Here is a 25,752-nt window from a genome sequence, read left to right as displayed (position 1 = left end):
AAGTCCTCCAAAGCTCCCCTTCTGTTCACAAGTTCATTTGCAAAGGAACAGGTTAGTCTGGTGTTTTCAGAACAGCTCTGGTGCCAAGCCTCGTTGTTTGACACACGTGACGCAGCGCAAATGTTCTCTTTCGTTACATCTCATTAGCCGAGACAACCCTGTAGCTGCTCACCCTGCTTGTCGCGGGCCAGGTGGTGGCTCTGTGCTCTTTGGCAAGTCACTCAGGCCTTTGGAAATCCACTCCTCAGAGGCATCTCAAAACGACAAAGCTTTGCAAATCCCAACAGAGGTCTGCATTATTCTTCACTTCTCCCCCAGTGCCCCAGGGCGGTCCAGGGTGGAGCAAACATGAGATTCTATGTGCACAATCAGACACACATGGGTTTGCATGTGTGCAACACCCCAGCTTTGAAAATTTGAACTTTTCTTAGGAGGGCTTCTCTGCCAAGCATTTTAGGCTACAGATCTCAGTATCCCCACAGTCTTATCAACCATTTACTTAAACTAACGTGGTCTTGATGGAAGCAGTTCTCAGGGAAATGAGCCTGGAAAACTGTTTTTGCCCCCTGTGGGAAGAATTCAAGTGAGCAATACGCCAATTAAATGGAAAGAACACCGGATGGCTTTCTGAAATCGCCCTCAAGCCAGAACGAGAACTTGCTGACCACTTCCAGGGCTCAGTAGTCAGAAGACTGTCCCGTTATCTGGGCAATAAAACCCGTTTTACATTTTTCTGGCAGGGCCAAAGCACAGGAAGGAGACTGAAATTTTCAGCGGTCGGGCCCTGGATGAATGCAAGGGCTCTCTGCTGTGCGAGTGCTCTTGAGTTTTCAAAATCCAGCACATGCAGTCAAGGGTGGGAGGAGGCGTGGGCCCATTTCTAGGGCCCCCCAGTGCTCACAGATCAAACCTTGGCTGCGAGTTGTCACTCGAGAGCATCAAAGGCAATGTCTGTTGAAGCCATGGTGATACCGATGCAGTGGCTCTTTTATGCAATGATTTTCAGGATGAAACGACGTGGCCTTGGGTAGGACTGTTTCTTCTTTGTTTCATTAAAAATTGTGAAACGCTCAAAGGCCGTTTATTAATTTCTCCTCGGCAGCATTTATCTGTAAGGCTCCCTGGGTAGCAAGACTTCATAAAGGTGACTCCCAGAATGTCCTTGCGTGCGACCTTTTGTAATTGACACAGCAGAGGACTGCAGATAATTGAAAATTCTAGCACGGCTGACTTGCTTGGTGCATGCCGACCAACCATTGGATTCCGGGCTGCTCCCTTGTTCTGAAAGGGAAGGACCGTGCTGGACAACCACGGTGGGAAATGACTTTCAGAAGTTCAAGAGCCCGGTAAATCATGAGGATGATTTGGTCCTATGTGGCAATGAGGTCAGAGTTGTCAGAGCCCAAGAAAGAAAAGGGAGCAAGCCAGTGCGTGCGCCTTTTCCATGTGCCGACGTCCCAGAGCCTGTTGGTGATACGGTATTTTTAAAAAAGCAGGATATAGTCATGCCTTGGATAGCCCTTGTGTTCTCAGCAGTGGCAGCTGAAAAGTAATAATCTTCAACTGAAACATCTTTTCCTCTGCAATGCAGGCAGTCTCTCTCCCTGTTGTGAAGACAGCATATGGCATAATGCTAATGCGGCCTTGCATGTGAAGTTGAGCCATTCTCAGGAGAAAACCTTTAGTTTTTTGGTTTGTTTGTTTGTTTTTACATTTTTAAAATTTGACTTCAATCTGCCAACCTGTGGTGTAACACCCAGTGCTCATCCCATCAAGTGGCCTCTTCAGCGCCCATCACCTAGTTACCCCATCCCCCTGCCCACCTCCTCTTCTGCAACCCTTGGTTTGTTTCCCAGAGTTAGGAGTCCCTCATGGTTTGTCTCCCTCTCTAATTTTTCCCCACTCAGTTCCCCTCCTTTCCCTTATAATTCCTTTCACTGTTTCATATATTCCATATAAGAGTGAAACCATATGATGATCGTCTTTCTCCGATTGCCTTACTTCACTCAGCATAATGCCCTCCAGTCCTACCCATGTTGAAGCAAATGGTGGATATTCATCCTTTCTGACGACTGAGTAATATTCCATTCTGTATATACCACATCTTATTTTTTTTTTTAAGATTTTATTTATTCATGAGAGACACAGAGAGAGAGAGGCAGAGACACAGGCAGAGGGAGAAGCAGGCTCCATACAGGGAGGTCGTCCTGGGTCTCCAGGATCACGCCCTGGGCCGGAGGCAGCGCTAAACCGCTGAGCCACCCGGGCTGCCCATGTACCACATCTTCTTTATCCAGTCATCTGTTGAATGAAAACTTTTGAACCTAGGGAGATCAAGGCTGATAGTGTCAATAGAGGTCCCTCTGGTGAGGCCGTGTGCACATACCAAGAGGGTATGGATTGGGGAGGTGTGGGTCTTAGTCACAGCATGGCCCGCGCCAGCTTCTCCGTGTAACCTTGAACCCAAGGTCTAGCGCCTCGCACTAGCATCCCTGGACCGGCTTTTTTTCTAATCTGTAAAAACAATCATCTCAAGTCCTTTCTAGTGTAGATGCTTAGAATGTGGAAGTTAACAAGCCATACCTTTAGACGTGCAACTTCCTATTACATAAACACTATTTCCATGTGCGCTGTGTTCTAAACTTATAATGAAGACATCTTTGTGGTGGGCAACAGAAGACCGACTCCTAAAGGTTATGGAATAACTTGTGGGTCTGTATTTTAATAGAAGTCACTAAGCTACATTTCTCTCCCCTTCGACTCTGAAAATATTGCTGTTAAGTGCTTACTCTATTCCAAATATTTAAATTAAAATTGATGCAGTTTTGCTTGAAGTGGATTCTGATCACTCATAGTAGTTAAATAAATTAGCTTTTAGAAACAGTGGTTTTCATTTTCATCATTATACATACAATTTTCTCTTGCCAATATGACATTTAGATATGATAATAAGCCAGGCTATCTTTCAATAAAATGCCATTTGAAAATTACAGAGTACCTTGGAAACTGGAAATGTTATACCAATACTTCTCCCATGAATCCCTGTAGAAAGAAATGATTTTTAAATAATGAATTAAAATGGCAATGTCAATTGTTTTAATGCAATGAACACAACACACTATGTTAATTTATGTTTCTAAATTGTTATTTGAGGAAGATGAGACATCGTGGAAGTGAAGTATGACTGCTGCTCACAGCCATTTGTGCGTATCACACTATTTTCCCCCGATGCATAAATTGCAAATATTAGTCAATTCTGTGAACTGTATTAATTACTTCAGGCAACCAGCTTATGCTCTTCTATGTCAGATATGTTGGGGTATGAGACAAAAGCTGTCACTCTAATATTCAGAAACTGTGCAAATATTTTAGACAACTTAGATAGATTACTGATTAAACATATTGAATAATAATGATCCTAGGATCCTTGAAAAAGGGATAAAGCAGGTCCCTAAAATGAAGAATTTAAGGCCACTTTTCAGCTTAAGGACTTGGAAGTATGACTCATTGGGTGTATAAGTAACTCCTCATTAGTTTTCCCAAGGATTTTTTTTTTTTTAACTAATACTGATGTTTCTAAAGTGCTGTGTGCTTATTATGGTGGTCAAATTGGCTCATCAAAATGTCACAATTTACTATACATCCATTTTACTGAAGACAATCTTGTTCAAGGATCTGTCCTCCCAAATCAAGATCCCTTGCACCATACTATTCAGTGGATTAATTTTGCACACTCCTCTGGATGGGACTCTCTTTATTATATTAGTTGCCTTAATGATGAAGAATATTCTTTAGTCAATATAACAACTCTTCTTTCCAATTGGGCTCCAAAATTTTCTTTCCTTTTTTTTTTTTTTTTTTTTTTCAAAAAGTTGTCTTGAGACAGAAAAGGCCATTAAAGTGATAAACTTTATCAACAGACTAAATATAGACAGTGCTTTTTTGAGTTTTGGACATGAATGAGGAGAGTAGACAAGCCCCTACCTTTGGAGGGCTGTTGACATACATATTGATTAATATTCCCTTCCATACCGAAACACGTGATCAGAACAACAGCTTCACATGCCAGTGTCCACCGGGAGCGAGTAGGGAGTGCAAGGAATCAGGAGCATAAGTGAAATGGTTCATCACTTAACAAAATGTGATTCCCAGAGCTCATTTTTTAAAAAAACCCAAAGATACAGTAATTGCATTATACAGGGTATGTTTTTCCTAGCTCATATTTTCTACTGTTGATTGCATTCATGAGCCACACTAAGAAACCATAGAAGTCCAATAAGAATATTTCTTCTTCTAAAAAGCTCAACATGTTCCAAACAACTAAATAGATGTTGTTCAAAAACTAAAACATCTTATTCCTTACTCTAAAAGGAAGGCACACTATCTGCCTTACCCAATTTCTTTTATTTACATTATTACTTAAATGCATCTTTAATACCATATTTTGTCAGTGTTTTCCTTTTTTAATGATGTTCTACAAATAAATAAAAATTAAATAATGAGAAATTGATAGTTAATAAGAATTAATGGTTAATAAGAAATTAATTTTACTAGTTTAGACCATTTGAAACTGCCAATAGTTGACCATTTTTAGCCTATTGAAATAGCAATCTCATATGGTTCAATCTATGATTTCAGAAATAATTTCTGATGCTTTGCTTAGTAGAGTACTGAAGAATTGGCCCATTATTGTCCACTGTCATGCTACATTATTTAATTTAGATATTCAGAATTTCCTCCTAGATATGTCAGTCTTCAACTGTAGTCACCACCTTGAAATTTTAATAGTTTCATAAGCATTATACCTAAATCAGCTTGTTCATAAGCTTGTTTTGTGAGACTCAGCCTTTTGCTATTTTTGTAAATCTTGGAAATATCACGCAACTATGCGTATAAACAAGAGTTTTTCAGTGTCAGCACTACTGACATTTGGGGCTGGATAATCCTTGGTTGTGGTGGCTGCCTTGTGCATCAGAGGATGCTTAGCAGCATCCCTGGTCTCTCCCCACTTCTGAGCTCTTTACTCTCCACCTTTCCGATGCCAGATGAGTGGGATTTTTCCACACCAACAACCAGCTCTCTCTCCGGATTCTGACTGAACGTCCCACAGTTCCAGTCAGTTCTGACACTCATGACCAGGAGTCAGCACATACCCCACAGGTGATGTGCTTGGTCCCACAAGATTTCCTCCACTCCAGACACCACTCAGTCCCCGACATTATCACCTATGTTCTGACCAATGGATAAAAATTCACGGGTTCCCATGACCTCTTCTTCAACTTCTATAATTTTCTAGAATGGTTCATAAAACTTGGGAAAACAGTTTAGCTACCATTACCAGTTTATTACAATGGATACAACTTAGGAACAGCCAAATTGAAGGCTGGCATGGGCGGGTGGGCACAGAACTTCCACGCCCTCTCTGAATACATCACCCTCCCAGCATATTGGTGTATTTACCAACCCCAGAGCTCTCCTCATCTGACTGTTTAGGAGCTTTAATGGAGACTTCATTATGTGGGCAGAATTGATCAGATCATTGGCCACTGATGATGGAAGTCAAGCTGTAGGCCCTTAGCCCTCTCCAGTTGCAGGGGTGGGAAGGGCTGAAGGTTTTGACACTCTCATCTGGGCTGCTCTTTCTTGGCCAGCCACCACCCTGAAGCCATCCAGGAGCCACAGCCACCATCATCATCTCATTGGCATGCCAAAGACCCAGTTCCCATTCTAGAGAGTCCTAGGGCCTTAGGGGCTCTGTATCAAGCACCAAGGACAAACACCAAATATATAATATCCCATTACATCACACCACTAGAAACCAATAGCATATCCTCCACCCACCCCTCAAGTCATGAAAATCAAAACTGTCTTTAGAAATTGCCAGATATTTGCTGGGAGGGAAAGAGAAAAGGACAAAATTGCCCCTGATTAAGAATCATTGATATAAGTAGGAGGCAAATAAATACAAAATTATTGGGAGGGGCACTGAAATGATATTCATATCAGTACAGACCTTAATCAAATGTTGAAAATGAGCCTTACTTCCCTATAGTTTCACTTCCGGGAGAAAAATTTAGGAAAAAAAAAAAAAAAAAAAAGTATCACAGTTGCCATCAGACAAGACTTTTGCTCCAGAAAAGCATGGTTTGCAAAACTGTGATTAACTCAAGTGCTTAGAATACAACCGAATTACGCAAAATAATTAATCCACATTCAGTTACGATTCCTAGGTTTCTCCCCAATACTCAAGATTTAAAAAAAAAAAATATTCTCCATCAAAGAGCAGAATTTTAAGCATTATGGGACAATTAATTCACCAAGAAAATCTGGCTCACCAGGATGCTAAAACTTTGTTATTAGATGCTTTGTTGTTACTGTTGTAAGGTGCTAGACTTTTTTTTGTTTTAAGATGTTAGAGTTACTGGGTTTTTACAAGCTGGAAAGCACTGCCTGTTTGTTCTATACATTGTTGACTGACATTTTTCACATTAGATTCTAAGCCACTATAGTAGTCTCAAATGTAATTACTTTGTGTACAATACAGTGTTCTTTCTATTCATACAAACCCTTGGGTTATAATAGTTAAACATGGCATTGCATTAAGATGGAAAACACAAAAACAGGTTTTAGGTACAACAAACATCTATAATAGAAGACTGGTATTACATTGGTAATCTGACACGAGTGTATATTGTTAAATTCAATATCCTGCAAAAGAGGATGAATGTCTCAGAGGCAACAAAGGGGGTGGTTTTGAGGACCAGAAGTCACAAATATGACGGCCTCTCCAAGCAGCTGCATTTTTACAAGTTCTGTCTACATGGTTTCATTAACGTTTAGAAATGAAGGGCAATGACATTCTTTAAATTCCACTTTTGTGGTAATCACAAACAATAGATCCTGCCAACACAGTGCTGTGTGGTCCTCCTGGCACCCATTGACATGACGACTATTCCGCATATACTTCAAGGAGCCAAACAGCCGTGAGTCTAGCTCCCTGTTGATTGAGGAAAGAACCAGAATCAATTAGAATCGGCCATGTCAATCCTTGAGGTGTTGTCATCTGTGCATCCTTAGGCAGAAAGCGGATGTTTGAAATGCAGAGGATGTTGGGATTTCTGTGTCAGAGAAGAAGGTATGCAAGGACTAGGAATACAGATGATCTGGGATAGTTAAAAAAAAAAAAAAAAAAATCCAGAGGTGAATAATAAAATAGGAGTCTCCTGGATTGTTATAAAAGAATAAACCTCTAGAGTGTTTTTTCAAACTATGGGTTAAGAAACCCCTAAGGAATATTGAAGTTCATGTCGCTAATCATGACCAGCTTTTATTATTCCATATACATAGTTGTATTGATTTTTTTCCCATTATGTTCATCTATACATGTAATATATAGGATATATTTTCCCATATATATAATGGGTATAAAGGATAAGTTTGACAAAAAATATATTTCTCAATGTAACTGTACTCAAAAAAATTTGGAAACTTAGATCAATATAAGCCCCTCTCCACCCCTCAATTCCGTTGTACTAGTAACTAAAATTTCAGTTTACTTTTGAAAAACAGGTGGTTTCTCTTGTGGGCATTGAATACTTAGATTTATCTTATGGCTACCACCTCCTTGATCAGTTGGGTACCTTGAAAATGTTTGCAGTGGGCTCCAAGGAGGAGACAAGAAAGAGAGAGGGCCAGGGCACACAGCTTCCCATATGCAGATCATGTGTCAATTAGAGATGAGCTTGTAATGTCACTTCCATATTCAAGGGACAGCACATCATTATTGCGGAGAACGAAGTCGACATTTTTCGGTTCAAATATACCAAGCGTATAACTAGACAAAGAGAATACAAAAGAAAGGATAGGTTCCCTCTCCTGTTGAGAAATTGAAAATCTAATGAATGCAACAATTGCACTTGTGGTGTTAATAACAGGGGAGATAGGGATGTGAGACAAGCATTTGGAAAGAGCATCTCTGTCAGTCTAAGGATTTTATCTATTTTTTTTTTTTCCAAAACAGCCTCCTAAGCAAAGGACAATTATGGGGATGTGAGCCAACGGAGGATTTAGCTCATGTAGATTTGTTTGCAAATATCTATGGATTTTGTCATCTGCAGCGTTAGAAGATGTGTTTGTCAAAGAAGTTTTGATAAAATGCAGTTTAAAGCTTCCTCTATACTTAGCAGCCTCCCTGATCCTGCCCCCACCCAGCCACCCCTGTCCTGCCAACACAGTGCTGTGTGGTCCTCCTGGCACCCACTGACATGACGACTATTCCCCACATACTTCAAGGAGCCAAACAGCCGTGAGTCTAGCTCCTAGACTCACGGAAGGGGTGGGTTTTTTTTTTTTTAAAGGTGCATGGGCATTTTATTTTATATTTTTTTTGCATGGGCATTTTATTTTTTTTTAATTTTTTTAATAAATTTATTTTTTATTGGTGTTCAATTTACCAACCCCGGGGCCAGGTGACATAAGTGTTTCACTCATTGCTTTTGGACCTACCTCCATTTGCCAGTCACCTGATTGGTTGAACACCAGCCTTCACTGTCTTTCCAGAGTGACCTTGATCAGGTTGTAATATGTGGATTCCAAGTTTACAGGTGCAACAAAAACTAAAGATAAACTTACCTTGCGTTGGGAGACTGCTGTCAGCTTCGTAGAGCTGCCTCCTTCATAATGAGGGTTCTCATTTATATTCTTAGGCTCGCTCTTCAGAACTTGAAAGCTTTAATAACCCTGCAATCACTGCAGATGCTTATCAATGTGGGTTTATCTGTACTTATTAAAGACATAGACAGTAAATATTTGCTATAAAATAGAGGATAAGCCCCTACTTATGAAAAATCTCAGCAACGAGAAAGTTCAAATAGTCAAATTAGTTTTGCTATGCTGGATACTAATGATAGTGAGGGCCAGACATTGCCAAACTGTAAAACAAAGCCTCGTTCACATTCAGTGCTTCATTCTATTTCGTTGAACATTAATGATTTATCCATGTAACTTTTGCAAAGAAAATACCAGTTAATGAAAATGCCCAAGTGATCAAAACAACCCAAATCCCAGAGAATCTGAAAAATGTAAGTGTATTCTATTGAAACAGAATATATTATTACATACATCTGAAAGCACTTAAATATGAAAATGCTGTGTAAATATAATCCCGTTCTACTTAAGTTTTTAAGAATTATCATCACACTGATAATTAATGACAAAAATGGCTAGCATTTGTTGGCCACTTATCCTGTGCCGGGCTTCATATTGATTACCTCATTTAATCCAAACAATAATTCTATGAGGCGAATATTCTTATTTTCTTTAATTTTTACAGATAAGGAAACCGAGGTCTGGAAGGATTAATCCCAGGGCCTCTCAGCTTGTAAATGATGAGCACGGGGATTCACACTGGCCCCCAGCTCCCTGCTGCCAAAGCCCAGGTGTGAACTTCCAGAACCCTAACCATGTCACATGCCTATGTGCATGAGATAAATATTTGGAACGTATTATTACTGTTATTTCTATCAGAGAAGGTCATATAATGAACCTGTCCCCTAATAAACATCGCCCGGACTCAAGTTAACAACTTTGCACCACAAGCATTTCATCTAATTCCTGTTACAGATTTTTATTATTTACTGAGCTCTTTGGAACACATCATTAACACCCTATCATTCCCTGTAAGGACTCCCCGTCGTATGTATCTTGGAAGAGTAGTTACAGGTTTCATAACTACAGGGTCATTGCTGCTCCTGACAAAGAGTATTGTTGTCATTCAATCCTCCGTTTTCTCTGATCTCTCTCTTTTTATGGTTGATTGGCTTGACTTGAGGTCAAAACAAATCTCGTACATTGTGTTGGGTTCTCTCTCCATTCATCTAGAAGAGCACCCCAATCGCTCTGGTGGGGTGTTGCGGAAACCAGCCCGCTGTCCTGGAATGGGTCCCCATTTCAGATTTGTCTTACTGTCTCTAAGTGGTGTCATCCTCCTCGTCTGTCTCTATCCTATCTATATTTTTCATAGAGGATCCTCAAGCCTAAAGGATTAATTAAATTCACATTCAGATTTTCATGGCAAGAAAGCTCCCCAGGACGCCAGTGTACTTCGGTATCGCATCGTAGCAGAAGGCAAACTGTGTCTGGTTGTTCTATTTTCCGCCACTTGAAGCTGGATCATTGCTCTGGGAGTATTCCTACATTGTCAAGTTTCCATCAACCTTCTGTTAGACGTTTTAATAGCAATGCAGGTCACTGCCTGAGTCAATTAGCTCATTAGGCTTTACCGCCATCATTATCCATTTCCATCATTCTTTCCATATCTGCTAACTGGGATTTTCTAAAAACACTCCCCATCACCGGCTAAGAATCTAATAGACTCCTGACCCCCGTGCTATTCATTTAAGACAGGCAGGATGAATGCTTTTTATCCTTCCCCATTAATTACCAGTTTCCTGAGTAATTGATGCCTTAATTACCTCTTAGTGGCAAATGAGGTGCTTCTTTTTTAAATTTTAGTTTTGGCTCTTTTTTTTTTTTTTTTGCTATCATTATGAATTCATGGGTGTTTGTACATTCAGTGTGTTAGGTTGGCTCTTCCTTTAGTGGCCAACGGCTCTCTTGCTTTCTGAACCAGGTGTCCCAGGTTCCTTGGTTTCTTTTGTCCCCTTGAGAAATGGTGGACCTGAAATCTGCCATTTCTTGAGGAACCCTGGTTCCTTTTAGTCAAAAGTGGCACTAAGCGTGGTCACTGCTACTGGGTCTCTCTGCTTCGAGGCCTTTTTTGTAGTAAAAAAGCAAGGGAATGACTTTTTGAAATAAGTATATCCTGTAACTCACCATATGCTCCGTGTGATCTCGTACCATCCGTGCCGTATTCTAAGCAGCATATTAGGAACGAGGTTAGGATTCCTCACACGTGACTTTCACATCAGACTTTTCAGGTCTTCTGATTTCCCACCTAGATTCATACTTCAAAGGGACTTTTTATTATTTTAAGAAGCAGTCAAGGATGAGAATTTAGCTTGTGATATCAATTAAACCCCCAAATTTCCCACATAGCATAACCTCCACAGAGCTGGTGGTTTCCAAGATCCTCATCTATTTATACAAATAAAACTTTAAAAAAATTGTGTATTCCTTTAGATGTCAGACTTTGTTTGCATTAGAAATTCCTTTCTAGGGCGCCTGGGTGGCTCAGGCGGTTAAGCATCTGACGCTTCATCTCAGTGCAGGTCTTGAAAAGAAATTCATCTCTTGCCTTGGGTTTTAAGGAGACTGAGGCCCGGTCTCTGAGTTTTAGAAAACATGGTATGCCATAGCGTTTTATTCTTTATTTCAACCCAAGCAACTTTCCCAGCAGACAGATGGTTGAGGCAAGGGCTTTGCCGTGCCCTCCGCTGACTTCAGGCTTTGCCAAGAGCTTCATTTTGGTGCCACTGGAATGACCTTCGGGGTCCCTCCTTTTATAATTCCTCATGGAGAGGAAGCGCCAACAGTTATCAGTGACTGCGACCAACTTCTCCAGGACCCCGGACTGCCCTGGTCTGAGTTTCTTCAATTCTCCTTTCGCAGAGGAGATACTAAGGAAAATATGCCACTTTAGAAACTGTCCTGATTTCTACTGTGGGAAAAGCAAAGAGAAGTGGTGTCTGTTTTCTCCGTGAAAAAACCACATGCAAATTCTAACATTTTATTCAACCATTTAAAGCATCTTTTAATTCCCCGACTTTTTATTGACTAGGATCTTTATTTCAGGGAACTGTGTGCCTTTGTCTTCAAATAATTAAGACTTTGATTTTTTAAAAAATCATGTAATTTATTTATTTAAAGGTTTAATCTATTTATTCATGAGACACACAGAGATAGAGGCAGAGAGACATAGGCAAAGGGAGGAGGAGGCTCCCTATGGGGAGTCTGATGTGGGATTCAGCCCAGGACCCCAGGTCACTCCCTGAGCCGAAAGCAGATGCTCAAACACGGAGCCACCCGGGTCCCCCTTAATAATATAATTTAAGACAGAGCAAAACGTAAACCTTCCTTGCTGGAAGGAAGCATTATAACCAGTTTCGTCAGATCCCTTCAGAGAGTCAGATATAATTAGCTTGTATTGAAGTAAAATTGATTGTTTCTTTTTAATTTATAACATTTTAGGGCAAAATGTAGGAAGTAATCAATATTCTGGACAGAGCTCCAGAGAGCTTTTATAAGACTGACTTGTCAAATCCTCTGATGTGAATTGAAGAATTCTTTTTCTATTGTAGATGTTTCTCTAAAACTTAGCTGTATCATTCAGTGATATTTACTAGAGATTAAACTGTATTTTATCAAGAGTGTAACAAAGAACTAGTTTTTGCCAAGATAATTTGTATTTTACCTTCCATGGTAACACACAATGCAAGTAGGACAATGAAATATAAAGAAGGAAACAAAAACTCCCCCAAATCTCTCCACCAGATAACTAGTTCTCAATAGAAAGAGTTCAGTTCTTTTCGCTAGAAACATAATTTCTTATTTAGTTAAGATCCACCATTATTCTATATCATTTATGAAACACTCTCTACATTCTTACCCGTCTGAATAATTGAGGCTCCTAATGAAAAATAACACTGTCAAAGTAGATGGAAAAAGGAGGTGCTTTACCATCCATTCTTGGTCCACAGTTTCCATGGAAACCTGACGGTTATGACAATAGAAGGGAATGATGACTGTTAACCGAAGATAAAATGATCACAGGATTAAATACTTAAGGTTGTACTTAACAAGCACCAAGGAATTAATATTTGAGCCATTTAAGTAGTAAAGAGAAAATGAAATACATAGTGGGTAAGAAAAAAAATAACAGGACTAATGTTGGCTCCGTCAAGTTTCCATTTGTGTGATTTGTGTCTCTGCCTTTAACAGTGAGGAGCTAAATATTGAAACAGCGTTTAATTAACAACATTCAATATAGAAAAAATCGAAAGCAAGTAGCAGTTAAGTCATCCGTGGTAAGGAATTTGAAAAAAATAATCTTTTTTTAAAAAATATTTTATTTATTTATTTGAGAGAGCAAGCGAGCGAGCAGGAGTAGGGGAGCAGCAGGCAGAGGGAGAAGGAGAAGCAAACTCCCCACTGAGCAGGGAGCCTGACCTGGGGCTCAATCCCAGGACCCTGAGATCATGACCTGAGCTGAAGGGAGATGCTTAACCATCTGAGCCACCCAGGTGCTCCCCACAAAATAATCTTTTTTTCCTCTGTAACAGTTTACGAACTGACAGCGTTAAACCACAGTTAAAAATAAATAAATAAATAACAGCAACAAAAACTGTGGGTAATGATATTTTCATTTTTAAAATAAAATACGAGGGGATTTCCTATCCCAAACCATCAGCCACATGCATCAAGGTGGATAAAACAGGACCTCTTGCTCTCTGAGTTGATTAGTGTGACATAATTAAGGGGACCTTCCTTACAGTGACACTTGGGATGATTCCTCGCCGGTCTCTTCTACCTCAAGGGGGAACTTAGGGAAAGGACCAGTTTAAGCTGAAGGTAAAGCTGTCAGAGACGTTTTGCCGAAATGAACGTGTAGATGGTTTTGCGATGACAGAGAAATAGATCACATCATTTGGTGAGCTGATATTTTTGACACAACTCTCAGGTCGATGACAAGAAAGGGGAGGTGAGTGCACCGTGGAATGGTGGTTAGTGCCTCTTACTTGTTTTCTCATCGGCTGAGCTCTGTTCACAGGCTTTTGGGTTTCTTTCCTCCAAAGGCACCTAGCACCAAAATGAAGTCATTGCTTTTTAGCACAGCCACCTACTCGTGTATTTACTAATCAGAACGCTGTGCAACACAGAATGGACATAAAACACCGTATCTTGGTGATACTGGCCTTAATAATTTGGCTGGTGAGTTAGGTTTTGTCCCCCAAAGTCACAGAATTGGAATCGGCTGAGGGTCTAAGGCAATCTGAACTTCCTGTTCTTCTGCTGATTTTCAACTCTGTAGATGTAGCAGCACTTGGTCAATGTGTGCTGCATCTAATTCTGTTACTGGAAGATTCTCACATACAAGTGTGTTTTTAAAAGCCCAGCCATAATAAAATAAAACATAATAAAATAGAATAAAATAGAATACATAAAATAGAATAGAATAAAATAAAATAAATAAAATAAAATAAAATAAAATAAAATAGAATGAAATAAAATAAAATAAAAGCCCAGCCTTTTTATTTACCACCTTTTGAAATTGAGCTACAGTGTTTTGATTTTTAGATTTTACTTTATTTTAGTGATCACTTAAGATTTAAGATGTTTTGATTTTTAGATTTTACTTTATTTAAGTGATCACTTAAGATTTAAGATCTCTTAAGAGAAATACCTCTTGCTGATTTTAATTGCAGAGGACATGAATGACTATCAATTTTTTTTATTTTAATTATGTTTTTGAATTAGATACATAACCACAATGGAATCATCTAAATTAAAAATGGACAGTTACTCAAATATTTGTTAACAGTATAATATGTTCATACAGAGGTGTTGGGCATCTCTGGGGGGGGGGGGAATATATATATATATATATACCCCCATTATTTTCCTGGTTCAAGTGAAAAATGAAAGAAAATGAAAATTTATCTCAATTAGTGATATGTGTAACGGTTGATTAAACATGCAGCAAAAAGGATCATAGTCAGGTCTTGTCTCTGTTAACATCTCAATTACCTAAAGAATGCATTCAACAAATCTGTGTTTCAAGAACGTAGGTGCTATTCCCAAGGAGGCGTTCCAAACATTTGAGAGGAAAAGAACATGCAACGTGGAGTGAAGTGGAGAGGAAATTAATTAAAACAGAAATTAGAAAAGCAAGCTCCCCAGCTTGCACGGTTGCCATCAGAAACCCAGACATTTTCCAACAAGGAAAGATACTCATTTTGGTTTGATGAAAGCAGGCAGCTTGGGAGTTTCCCAAAGAGACTCTGGGGTGTTAGCTAGAGGGTCGGCTGTGAGCTCACAAAGGTCCTGCCACAGAAACAGGAGGGACGCCTGGGTGGCTCAGTGGTTGAGCATCTGCCTGTGCTCAGGTCGTGACCCCAGGGTCCTGAGATCGAGTCCTGCATGGGGCTCCCTGCAGAGAGCCTGTTTCTCCCTCTGCCTGTGTCTCTGCTTCTCTCTCTGTCTCATGAATAAATAAATAAAATCTTAAATAAAAAAAAAAAAAGAAACAGGGCTGGAAATACTGGGAGTTTGAGGGGCTCCATGAGAAGCAGGAGATAGTAAGACGAACAGAATGCTTGGGAAAGGATTTTCAAAACATTGTGTCCCTTGAGTCAATATATCGCAACCTCTTGAACTACGTTGTTTTTATGGCAGTGGCATATTGGATAAATCCACTCCATTTCTGTGCTAATTATGGAACAGACAGTCATTAAATAATAGAAAGTGCCCATAGCATTTCCTTCTGTAGCTTTAGCAAAGCTGCACCTCAAAGTCCGTGTTCATTTTAGATCCTACTAATTGTAACTCAGTGGTACTAGCAGAGGGAGGGGCTTGCTTGTGCCACACTCCGTAGAAAGTGGTTAGGAAGACATTTAATATAATTCCCATTTTATGAATGAGGAAAGTGAAGGACAGAGGAGTTAGGTTACCTCCCCCGAGGCCCAAGCAAACAAGCACACCTGATCCGCAGTGTAAAGATGTCTGAGGCTCAGTGTAGTTCGTGACCAAAATGTAATTCTTCAGTTCAGAGATCAGGAATGTTGCTTGTATTTCACCAACCGCTAGGAAACAGCTCCTGTAAATTTAATCCAGAACCCCAGAGTCTTTCCTCTGGAAAGATTTACACCCCTTTCCAGAGGGGTGTAAATTAAAATACTAGAGGACAATTTGGAAAGATTCTCCTTCAGTTGGCTTTTATTTTATTTTGCTTTGTTGGCTATTGTTTTTTTTTTTCTCCCCAAAAAGAAAAAACTAAAAAAAAAAAAACCTAAAAAACTAAAAAGAAATTAAAAAAAAAAAAACTAAAAAACTTAACCAGCTTCTAAAATAATTCCTTTTCTGGGTATTCATGCTATCAGTTTCCTACATGGGAGATTATATGCATATAAACATGATGGATGCAATTGCTTTTTGATATGCTGAAAGTTTTATATTTTTAAATATTTTTTTTTAACTTGGGAGGTGGGGGGTAGAGAGCACGGGCAGGAGGAAGGGCAGAGGGAGAAGCGGACTCCCCACTAAGCAGAAAGCGCCTCATGGGGCTCGATCCCAGGACCCCGCCGGGATCATGAGCTGAGCCCAAGGCAGATGTTTCACCAACTGAGCCACCCAGGCACCCCGATATGCTGAAATTTTTAAAAGGAGAGTTTACCATGATAATCATGATAAATTTACCAGTTGCATTAATATTTAATTTTGCTCAAACAGCTTAGGGAATATATAGTCAGTGATATTGCAGTAGTGTTGCATGGTGATGGATGGTAGCTGCACTCGTGGTGAGCTCAGAATAACACATGGACATGTTAAATCAGTAATCTATACACCTGAATTATGCTCAAATTCTTAAAAATTTATATATAAAATCTCCATATATAAGGTTTCATAAATTATAATGACTTTGCTATGCAAATGGAGTGGCAAGTTGAAAGATCTGTTTTTTTGTTGGGAGTGAGGGTGGCCAGAATTTCTTGAGACGCAAGAGAAATACTTGGATATAGAAGAAATGTGAGCATCCACAGAGCCGAGGCTCCCCTGCAGTCCTTGCGTGACCAAGCAGCCAGATCCTGCAACACCTGGATCGAGGGCGGGCAGGCGATGCCCACAGGCAGGGACGGTCCATGATCCCTGGTCCCGTATGGATGAGAATGACACTCCCCGAAGCAGAAATAGGTTCTTCTGTTAATTAAGAAAGCCAAACCGTGCGGCCTATCCTCAGTGCATGGGAATTTAAAAGACCTAAAATTGGCCAACTATTTTTCATTTGGAACATTTTTAGAGATTGTTTCAGAAGCAAGAAAATACGCTACAGTATATAAACAAACAACTTACCTTAAACATGTGAGCTACGAATCCCCAAAGCTTTAAAATCAGTAACTTTTTAAAATAGTAACTTTTAGAGGTGCCCGGGGGGCTCAGCCAGTGAAACACCCGCCTTTGGCTCAGGTCATGACCCCAGGGTCCTGGGATCGAGTCCCGCTCGGGCTCCCTGCTCAGCGGGGCGTCTGCTTCTCCCTCTGTCTGTGTCCCCGGCTCCTGCACTCTCCCCCCCATCTCAAATAAATAAATAAATAAATCTTAAATAAACAATTAGCATCCCTGGGTGGCTCAGCAGTTTTGCACCTGTCTTTGGACCAGGGTGCGATCCTGGAGTCCTGGGATAGAATCCCACGTCGGGCTCCCGGCATGGAGCCTGCTTCTCCCTCCTCCTGTGTCTCTGCCTCTCTCTCTCTCTGTGTCTATAATTAATAAATAAATAAATAAATAAATAAATAAATAAATAAATCTTTTTTAAAATTAAAAATAAATAAATAAATCTTTTAAAATTAAAAATAAATAAATCTTTTTAAAATTAAAAATAAATAAATCTTTTTAAAATTAAAAATAAATAAATAAATAAATAAACAAATAAGATTCCAAAATATCAAATTATACATAACTTTTGAAACTCCATGATTTTCTAAACATACGGGTAATCTTTTTTTTCTTGTTCTTTGTCCGGAAATCCAGATACTTCTGCGTGTATTTCTTTTTTTTTTTTTTTTCTTCTGCATGTATTTCTAAGGAGAGTAAGCAGTCAGTGCTCGGCAGCTCTGAGCATTCTAAACCGAACCTAGGTTTTGTCAGATAATTTCTGGATGCGGAGCGATCGGCTGTCCTCTTGGGCACCGGGGAGGCACGCCTGTCACCTGGCAGGAGAGACGCGCCCGTGCTGGGCTCCAGCCGTAGGCCGGATAAAGATAAGCAGACACGTCAGCCTGGGACACGATCGCACCACATGATGCGACTGCTCGTGGTTTCGGGGCACGTTTTGGTAGAGCCTGAATGGAGTTAACAGAAGAGCAGGATTTCTATGGGACGAGCGCTGTGTGTTAGTACAGGCCAGAGAGGAGGCCTCGCCCGGTGAGCCGAGCACCTGGAAACGAGTCACGACCCTGAGCTTGGCCCTCAGGTGTTTATCCTGCTGCTTCCCTTGCTAAGTCACAGTCCACCTGGTCGGTCCGCGTGAAAGCGTTGCCCAGGTGCCCCAGTGCCAGGGCGGTCACACCTCCTCGGTGTCTGATCGTCCCCAAAGGTAAGAGGCGGGAGAGAGACCTTCTAGTCCCACTTGTTCGTTTTACAGAGAAGGAAACCCTTAGTTGTTCTACAGACGTGGACCGAAAGTCCTTTTAAAGCTCAGCTTCATGGAGACTCATGAAATATGGCTTTTGAACATCACTGCACCCACAGATGAAATATTGAACTGGTACAAAAGCTGCTCCCTGCTGGCGACGGGTACTCTGGGATGCGTAATGTACCCTTCCCGGTCACTGGGGCATCGTTCAGAGCAGTGGAGGCGCTGATTCACGGCGCGGTGCCCGCGCGACTGTCTCCCTGCAAGAACATGACATTGTTTTATCCCTCATTTCAGTGAATCTTTGAGATTGATTCTACTAACACAACTCTGACACTCAAAAGCAAACACAATGTCATAAATATTCAGTTTATTACATTTTTTTTTGTCTTTGTATGACTCAGCCCCTTTATCATTTTTTTTTCCCCCAGATAGATACACATTAAACCTTGAACATCTGTAGTATACAGTTTGGAGATAATAAATTCGAAAATTGCATCTCTTAAGGGTATAATTACTTGACTAAATTGGTATGCCGTTTGATAAATATTTGCTCTGTGAAAAGAAATCATTTGTTCGGGAGCTTCATTGGCGACTGGTATACACTGTTTTTATGACTTTGCATCCTGAGCGCGAGCCAGAGGAATTGTGTTTACACTGGCACACGATGTAATCTACCCGAACAGAAAGGAAAATAATAGTTTTAGAATGTCTGAGAGTGAGTTCGGGAAGGAAGAAACAATGAGCAAACAGAACCAAGAAAATCTATAATCATTAGAGTCATAATAAAAGTAGTAACGACGCGGTATTCATTTCCTGTGGCAAATGTAACAAAATACCACCAACCGGGCGGCTTAGAGCGGGCAAGTGTGTTTTCTCACGGGTCTGGAGACTCGAAGGCCAAAGTCAGCGTCACGAGGCCCAGCCCGGGGGTCGGCGGAGCCACGCTCCCACCACGAGCTCCTGGAGGGGATCCGTCCTGTGCCTCCCCCAGATCCTGGAGGCTGCCGGCATTCCTTGGTTCATGGCCACATCCCTCCAGGGTCAGGCCTGCGTCCCCATGTCCCATCTGGTGTCGGCATGACGGCTCACGCCACATGCCTCTTAGGAGGTTACTGGTGATGGCCTTTAGGGTCTCCGACGTGATCCGGGATGACCTGCCCGTCACAGGGCCCCTCCTATAAACCACGACTCTGAAGACTCTGCTTCCATATCAGGTTATGTTCCCTGGTTCCCGGGATTGGGATCGGGTATCTTTGGGGGACCACGTCGGAGCCTGCCACCGAGGGGAGCCAGCTGGCGGAGTTAGCGTAGGACAGCCACGTCTCCCTTTAGGACCGCAGAGCGCGTGGCTGTGGACGTGCCCTGAATGGCACCTGGGAGGGAGGAGCTGGATTCCATCCGTCCTCACTCTCTGCTTCCCTTCTGACCCTCCCCAATCCCTGCCTCGATGCAGAGAGGGGCGACCACACTGCAAAGTTTGCGCGGGCCATCTCCTGCCCCCAAACGTACCACGCCGACCGAGGCATTAATTTGTAGGCTCCCGAGTGCCCCTCATGCTCCTAGCATGAAGATTCTCCTTGTCCTCACAGAGAGAAAACACTAGAAATCGGTAGACTCTACTGGAAAAGTCAGATCGGTCTTGCACCCAAAACTTAACGCCTGGCGCATGTGCTAAGCAGATCCCCTACCACGAGTTCCCTGCGGTCGGATAGTCCAAAAGGCCGCTGAGCCGGGCGCTCCGCATGCCCTGGGGGTGACTGTTAGTTTTTGACTTCGGAGGAAATTCGGAAGGACTGGACGGACGGACTGTGTTCCCGTGGAAATCTGCTGCAGAGCTGTGCACGGCGAGAGCTGGTGCTGCCCTACGCACGTGGTTCACACCTAGGGCCTCCCGGCCACAGAAGGAGAGAGGAGCTGCCCACCTGCTCTTGGAGCCCCCAGACCAGAGCCTCGTCCCTAGCATTACCCCAGGTCCCCAGTACAGCCCCACCTCTCTCCACACAGGTGTACCTCACCTGCGCAGGGGTGCGGTGTCCCAGGCCCTGACCATCCCTCCTCTAGTCCCTCGGCCACACTGTCCACATCTGCAGAGCTAGTCTTGTGGGTTCATTTCATTTTAGGGGGTGGATGTCCATATAGGTGAACCCTATGCCGGGAACTATTACCTGTGGAACCGTTGCCAGCTCTCGCTCTCACGTGGACGAAGAAACTGTCAAACCCGTGAGACCACAAGGGAGTGCCTCTGGATTCATGAGGATGGTTTTCCAAAGTAGGTGAGAGGAGACACTTGGCTTGTGCCAGGCACCCATGAAAGCCTGTGGCTTGTTCTTTCATGTCATCCTGGATGGCCTCCCGGGGAGCTCAGCGACGGGCCACAGGGGGCCACACCCCCCCGCCAGAACCCATCCCTGTAACCCCAGTACGTTGTCTCCCAAGCCTTGTGGGATTTGGGCACAGCATTGGCTTTACCCTGGAAAACGGCAGAGGAGCCTGGATCGTGAAGGCCTCCCTGGGCCTGCTACACGTGGAAGACCCTCAAGAAAGTCCTCGCTCCCCTTTACAACTGCATCTGAATCCTCCTCACTTTGTAGGATTTTTTTTTTTAAGATTTTATTTATTTATTTGAAAGAGAAAAAGAGAGAAGAGAAGAGCACGAGCAAGGGGCAGGTGAGAGGGAGAGGCAGACGCCCCGCTGACCAGGGAGCCCGACGCAGGACTCGATCCCAGGACCCTGAGATCATGACCTGATCCGAGGGTAGATGCTTCACCCGCTGAGCACCCCCAGGCGTCCCTCACTTTGTGGCTTTTAACCAAGGGTCGTGAAATGTGTAAACAGATATTTTAGGTCGTGTCATAACTTAAAAGCAATAACGAGACCTCCGCGGTCCAACTGTGAACAGCATGAGGGGCTGCTCTCCATTGTGTTTGTCCCAAGAATGTGTCAAGGTCAAGGGCTCCCCGGGAACGCCCGCGGCCTCACGCATCTGCAAATCGACCCAGCTGACGTCATCTTGCTTTCGTCATAACCACATCCACCCTGAGCCACCGAAGCTGATTCACCCCCACTCGGAACCAGCCCTGGACATCAGGGCTCTGCGAACATCCTCCTGGGGGTTCCAAGTAGCACCGTCCCCATCGACGCAAGGGACATGGTAGCAAGACGGTGGGCAAGGCCAAGACAAGCAAATTGGCAAAACAATCCTGCCGTACAGTCACCGGTTGAGAATTTTTTTTTAAAATTTTTTTAAAATTTTTATTTATTTATGATAGTCACAGAGAGAGAGAGAGAGAGGCAGAGACACAGGCAGAGGGAGAAGCAGGCTCCATGCACCAGGAGCCTGACGTGGGATTCGATCCCGGGTCTCCAGGATCGCGCCCTGGGCCAAAGGCAGGCGCTAAACCACTGCGCCACCCAGGGATCCCCGGTTGAGAATTATTAACTATTTTTACGCCCGTGGCAGCTGGTTTTTAATGCATTTAATGTATAATGTGCAAACCCTACATAATTTATGATTTCTATGTGGCTACGTCATACCGAAACCCAACCAGAGCCAAAATCACTGACCTCACTTCAAACCGTACCTGATGTGACTTTTTCATTATTTAGAGATCTTTAAAAGTTCACGTAAGAAAGTTTGTGGTTTCGTTTTCATTATTTTTAGAAGATTTTTAGTTAATTGATTCGTGAGAGACACAGAGAGAGAGAGGCAGAGACACAGGCAGAGGGAGAAGCAGGCCCCATGTAGGACTCAATCCCAGGACCCCGGGGTCATGCCCTGAGCCGAGGGCAGGTGCTCAACCCCTGAGCCACCTGGGTGCCCCTTGTTTTCCTTTTTTAATTTTTAGCAATATAGAAAATATGCTCAAGAGAGAGAGAGTTAATTCAGAAGTTTTCTAACTACCATTGCATGGGGGGGAAGTTAATTAAAGAAAAACTTTTATTGACCGGATGCCCTTAATCTTCTCTTATCAAATGCGATCTCGCACTGGAGCGGAAGTGCACGGACCCTTTCCGTAAAGGACTTGCGGGTCAGTATTTTGGGGTCTCTGTAGGGCCTCGGCTCCGCTGCGGTCACACATAAGCAGGCGCAGACTGTCCCTAAGCAAATGAAAATGCCGATATTCCAGCAGAACGTCATCAATGGGGCCCGACACCCGCAGTTCGCATCGTGTTCGCGTGTCACAAAATAGTATTTCCTGTGTCCTTCGCTGGCATCCGATTTCCTCTCCCCGACCCCACACCCCACACCCACACCCCAAATCCATCAGCAGATACGCGTCTGTGTGCTAGAACCCCTGCGCCCTGCTAGCACCTGTTCCCCAGGGCCGTCTCCCAAACGACCGTGAGCGCCCCCGGGACCTCCCCAGCCACCCAGTTCCGGCAAAGCGTCTTGAGAACCACTTTCAGGCCAGGAATCCGAGGATGTCCTGCGCGCCTGCTGCCATCTTGGGCGAGTAGCGAAGCACTTGAGACTGTGTCCTCCTCTGCGGACAGGGCAGTCATCCGCGACTCGTGGCTTGAGGCGAGCAACCCTTGACTGATGGTCCCGGGTAAGGAGCCACAACCAGCGCTGTCCCTGTCGTTGCCACTCCCCCCAGACGGGCTGCCGTTAAGATAAAACCCAAGTGCCTTGCCTCTTGGGCCTCGGGTAGCCTCCCTGATGCCCCCAGCCTCCCTGCCTCCCCCAGCCTCCCTGACCTCCCTCCCCCCCCAGATCTCTCTGCCTCCCCCCCAGCCTCCCTGACCTCCCTCCCCCCCCAGACCTCTCTGCCTCCCCCCCAGCCTCCCTGTCTCCTCCCCCTGGCCTCCATGTCCCCCCAGCCTCCCTGCCACCCCCCCACCTATCCCCCACCTCCTTGCATCTCCCCGGCCTCCCTGCCTCCCCCCAGACTCCCTGCCTCCTCCAGTCCCCTGGCCTCCCTGTCTCCTCCTCCTAGCCTCCATGTGCCCCCTGCCTCCCTGCATCTTCCTGGCCCCCGGCCTCCCTGCCTCCCTCCAACCTCCATGTCCTCCCAGCCTCCCTCCAGCCTCTCCATTCACCCCTGGCCTCCATGCCCTCCCCGGCCTCCCTGCCTCCCTCGGCCTCCCTGTCTCCCCCGGCCTCCCTGTCTCCCCATGGCCTCCCTGTCTCCCCCCGGCCTCCCTGCCTCCTCCCAGCCTCCCTGCCTCCTCCCACCTCCCTGACCTCCCTGGGCCTCCCTGCCTCCCCCTCAGCCTCCCTGTCTCCTCCCCCTGGCCTCCATACCCCCCCTGGACTCCCTGCCACCACCCCCGCCTCTCCCCCGCCTCCCTGCATCTCTCTGGCCTCCCTGCCTCCTCCCAGCCTCCCTGCCTCCTCCGGCCCCCTGGCCTCCCTGCCCACCCCAGGACTCCCTGCCTCACCTCCCAGCCTCCCTGCCTCCCCGCCTCCCCTCCACCTCCCTGCCACCCCCCAGCCTCCTTGTCTCCCCACTGTCTCCCTGCCTCCTCCTGCCTCCCTGACCTCCCTGCCCCCACCAGAGCCTCCCGGCCTCTCCCCCCACCTCCCTGCCTCCCCCCAGCCTCCCTGTCTCCTCCTCCTAGCCTCCATGCGCCCCCAGCCTCCCTGCCTCCCCCCCACCTCCCCCCTGCCTCTCTGCATCTTCCTGGCCCCCAGCCTCCCTGCCTCCCTCCAACCTCCATGTCCTCCCAGCCTCCCTGCCTCCCTCCAGCCTCTCCATTCCCCCCCAGCCTCCATACCCCCCCTCCTCCCTGGCCTCCCTGCCTCCCCCGGCTCGCCGCAGCTCTGAAGCAGAGTGTTATCCCTCAGCCAGGCCCCCCTCGTCTGTTTCCCCGAGCACGTGGGGCTCCCCAGGATCCTCAGCGCCTCCCCACTGCTCTTCTGAGAACTGGCTTCTCAGCTTAAACATCGCTTCCTCAGAGAAGCCTTCCCCGACCAATCATTCCCCACAAACTCATACCCCGTTTGGCCATAGACGTCCGCCTGCTTGTTTCCTTATCCTAACCTCCACGGCGGACAGTTTGTTCACAAGTTCATTCAGTTCCCTCATCCCCACTAGCCTGTGGCCTCCATGGCCCCGTGCAAGCGTGGCCTTCATCCACGAGCCAGGAATGAAGCAAAGGGAAGCTCAGAGCCACCTGCCGATTGTGTGGAATTCTGCTGCACGCGTGTCGCCCCAGCGGGGTCTGGATTCAGGGTCCCCGGGCGAGGCATTCTTCTGTCCTTCGTTCGGCAGACAGCTGCGACAACCTTCCTCCTGAGCGCCGAGGGCGTTTAAAGACTTTATGACCGTTGTCTAAATTGTCACTTAAAATATACGTCAGGGGCACCTGGGTGGCTCAGCGGGTGAGGCATCTGCCTTCCCCTCGGGTCATGATCTCAGGGTCCCGGGATCGAACCCCGAGTCGGGTCCCTGCCCAGCAGGGAGTCTGCTGCCCCCTCTCTCCACTCATGCGTGCGCTCTTTCTGTCTCTGTCTCCCTCAAATAAATAAATAAAATCTTTAAAAAAGTAAAAAATAAATGAAATAAATAAAATAAATAAATAAAATAATAAAATAAAATAAAATAAAATAAAATAAAATAAAATAAAGTAAAATAAAGTAAAAAAATACCTGTCAGAAAAAATCTAGCAACAAGTCCACCCATCGCTGCCTGCAGGCTGGTGTGGCGATCTCGTCTTCCTCGAGTCCTTCGCCCCCGGGAGCGCGGGTCTCCGTGGCACCGTCGGGTACTCGAGGAACATTCACCGCGTGTGGCCCGGTTGCTGTGCCGAGAACCCCCGAGCCGGTCGGGCTTGTGTTTCCTGCTACACTTTAAAGAGAAAGAAGCAGCTGTCCCCAAAATAAGTCATCGGAGATTCTGTGTCTTGAGGTTCGCAGATCGTGGGTTGGGGTGGGCGTGCGTGTAGGCGCCGTCTGGACAGCGGCCCCTGGAGGAATCGACACAGACGTTGAGAAACATGCACGGACTTGGGCTCTTGGGGTCTTGGGTCTTGGGGTCTCCTCTGCTCAGTGTGCTCACTGAGGCCGGGAGGGGCACAGACGTGTCTTCGGGAAGACCTTCCATTCTGTTTGTCCGAAGGAAAGCATTTCTGTGCATCAGAGGTGACGTCTCCATCACCCGAGGACCCAGCACACTCAGAGACGTCTGCCGTTCAGAGAACAGTGGTTTTACATACAAGACATACTTTTACACGGAAAACAAAGAAGTTTTTGAGTTTCAAGTACCCAGGTATTAATTCAACCTCTGCTGGGAGCCCGACGTTATGTAAGACACGATGATGCGTGAGAGTGGCCCAGGCCCACCCCCCCCCCCACCCGAATTCTCTTCTGGTGACCGGTCGTTGTAGCCTTTTCTTTCCGTTTTTGTTGCATTTCTGGTTGGGGGGGAGGGGAGCAAAACGTCCTGACTGTTTCATGGTTTTCAGGGCAGGGTTGACCGCAAACAAAATTAGCAAGACC

The 25,752-nt window shown here is 44.7% G+C and overlaps 1 protein-coding gene and 1 long non-coding RNA gene across 9 annotated transcripts in view; one reads left to right on the top strand and one right to left on the bottom strand.

Annotated features, from left to right (window-relative positions):
* PRKG1 (protein kinase cGMP-dependent 1) overlaps window positions 1-25,752 on the top strand; it is a 1,199,428-nt gene that overhangs the window by 1,089,115 nt on the left and 84,561 nt on the right. The window lies entirely within an intron of this gene.
* Window positions 6,625-12,665, bottom strand: LOC102154924. 4 transcript variants are annotated; one of them, XR_005379534.1, is made up of 5 exons: window positions 12,566-12,665; window positions 10,834-11,617; window positions 8,632-8,776; window positions 7,641-7,834; window positions 6,625-7,163 (listed from the first exon to the last, which is right to left on the bottom strand). It is a non-coding gene; the product is annotated as an uncharacterized LOC102154924 (long non-coding RNA). The 4 variants fall into 4 exon arrangements; XR_005379536.1 differs by having other exon boundaries at window positions 10,834-11,614; window positions 12,566-12,661; XR_005379533.1 differs by lacking the exon at window positions 10,834-11,617 and having other exon boundaries at window positions 12,566-12,662.

Source organism: Canis lupus, chromosome 26 (assembly GCF_011100685.1).
Source record: "Canis lupus familiaris isolate Mischka breed German Shepherd chromosome 26, alternate assembly UU_Cfam_GSD_1.0, whole genome shotgun sequence".
NCBI lineage: Eukaryota > Metazoa > Chordata > Mammalia > Carnivora > Canidae > Canis > Canis lupus.
This window is presented reverse-complemented; position numbering and strand designations above follow the sequence as displayed.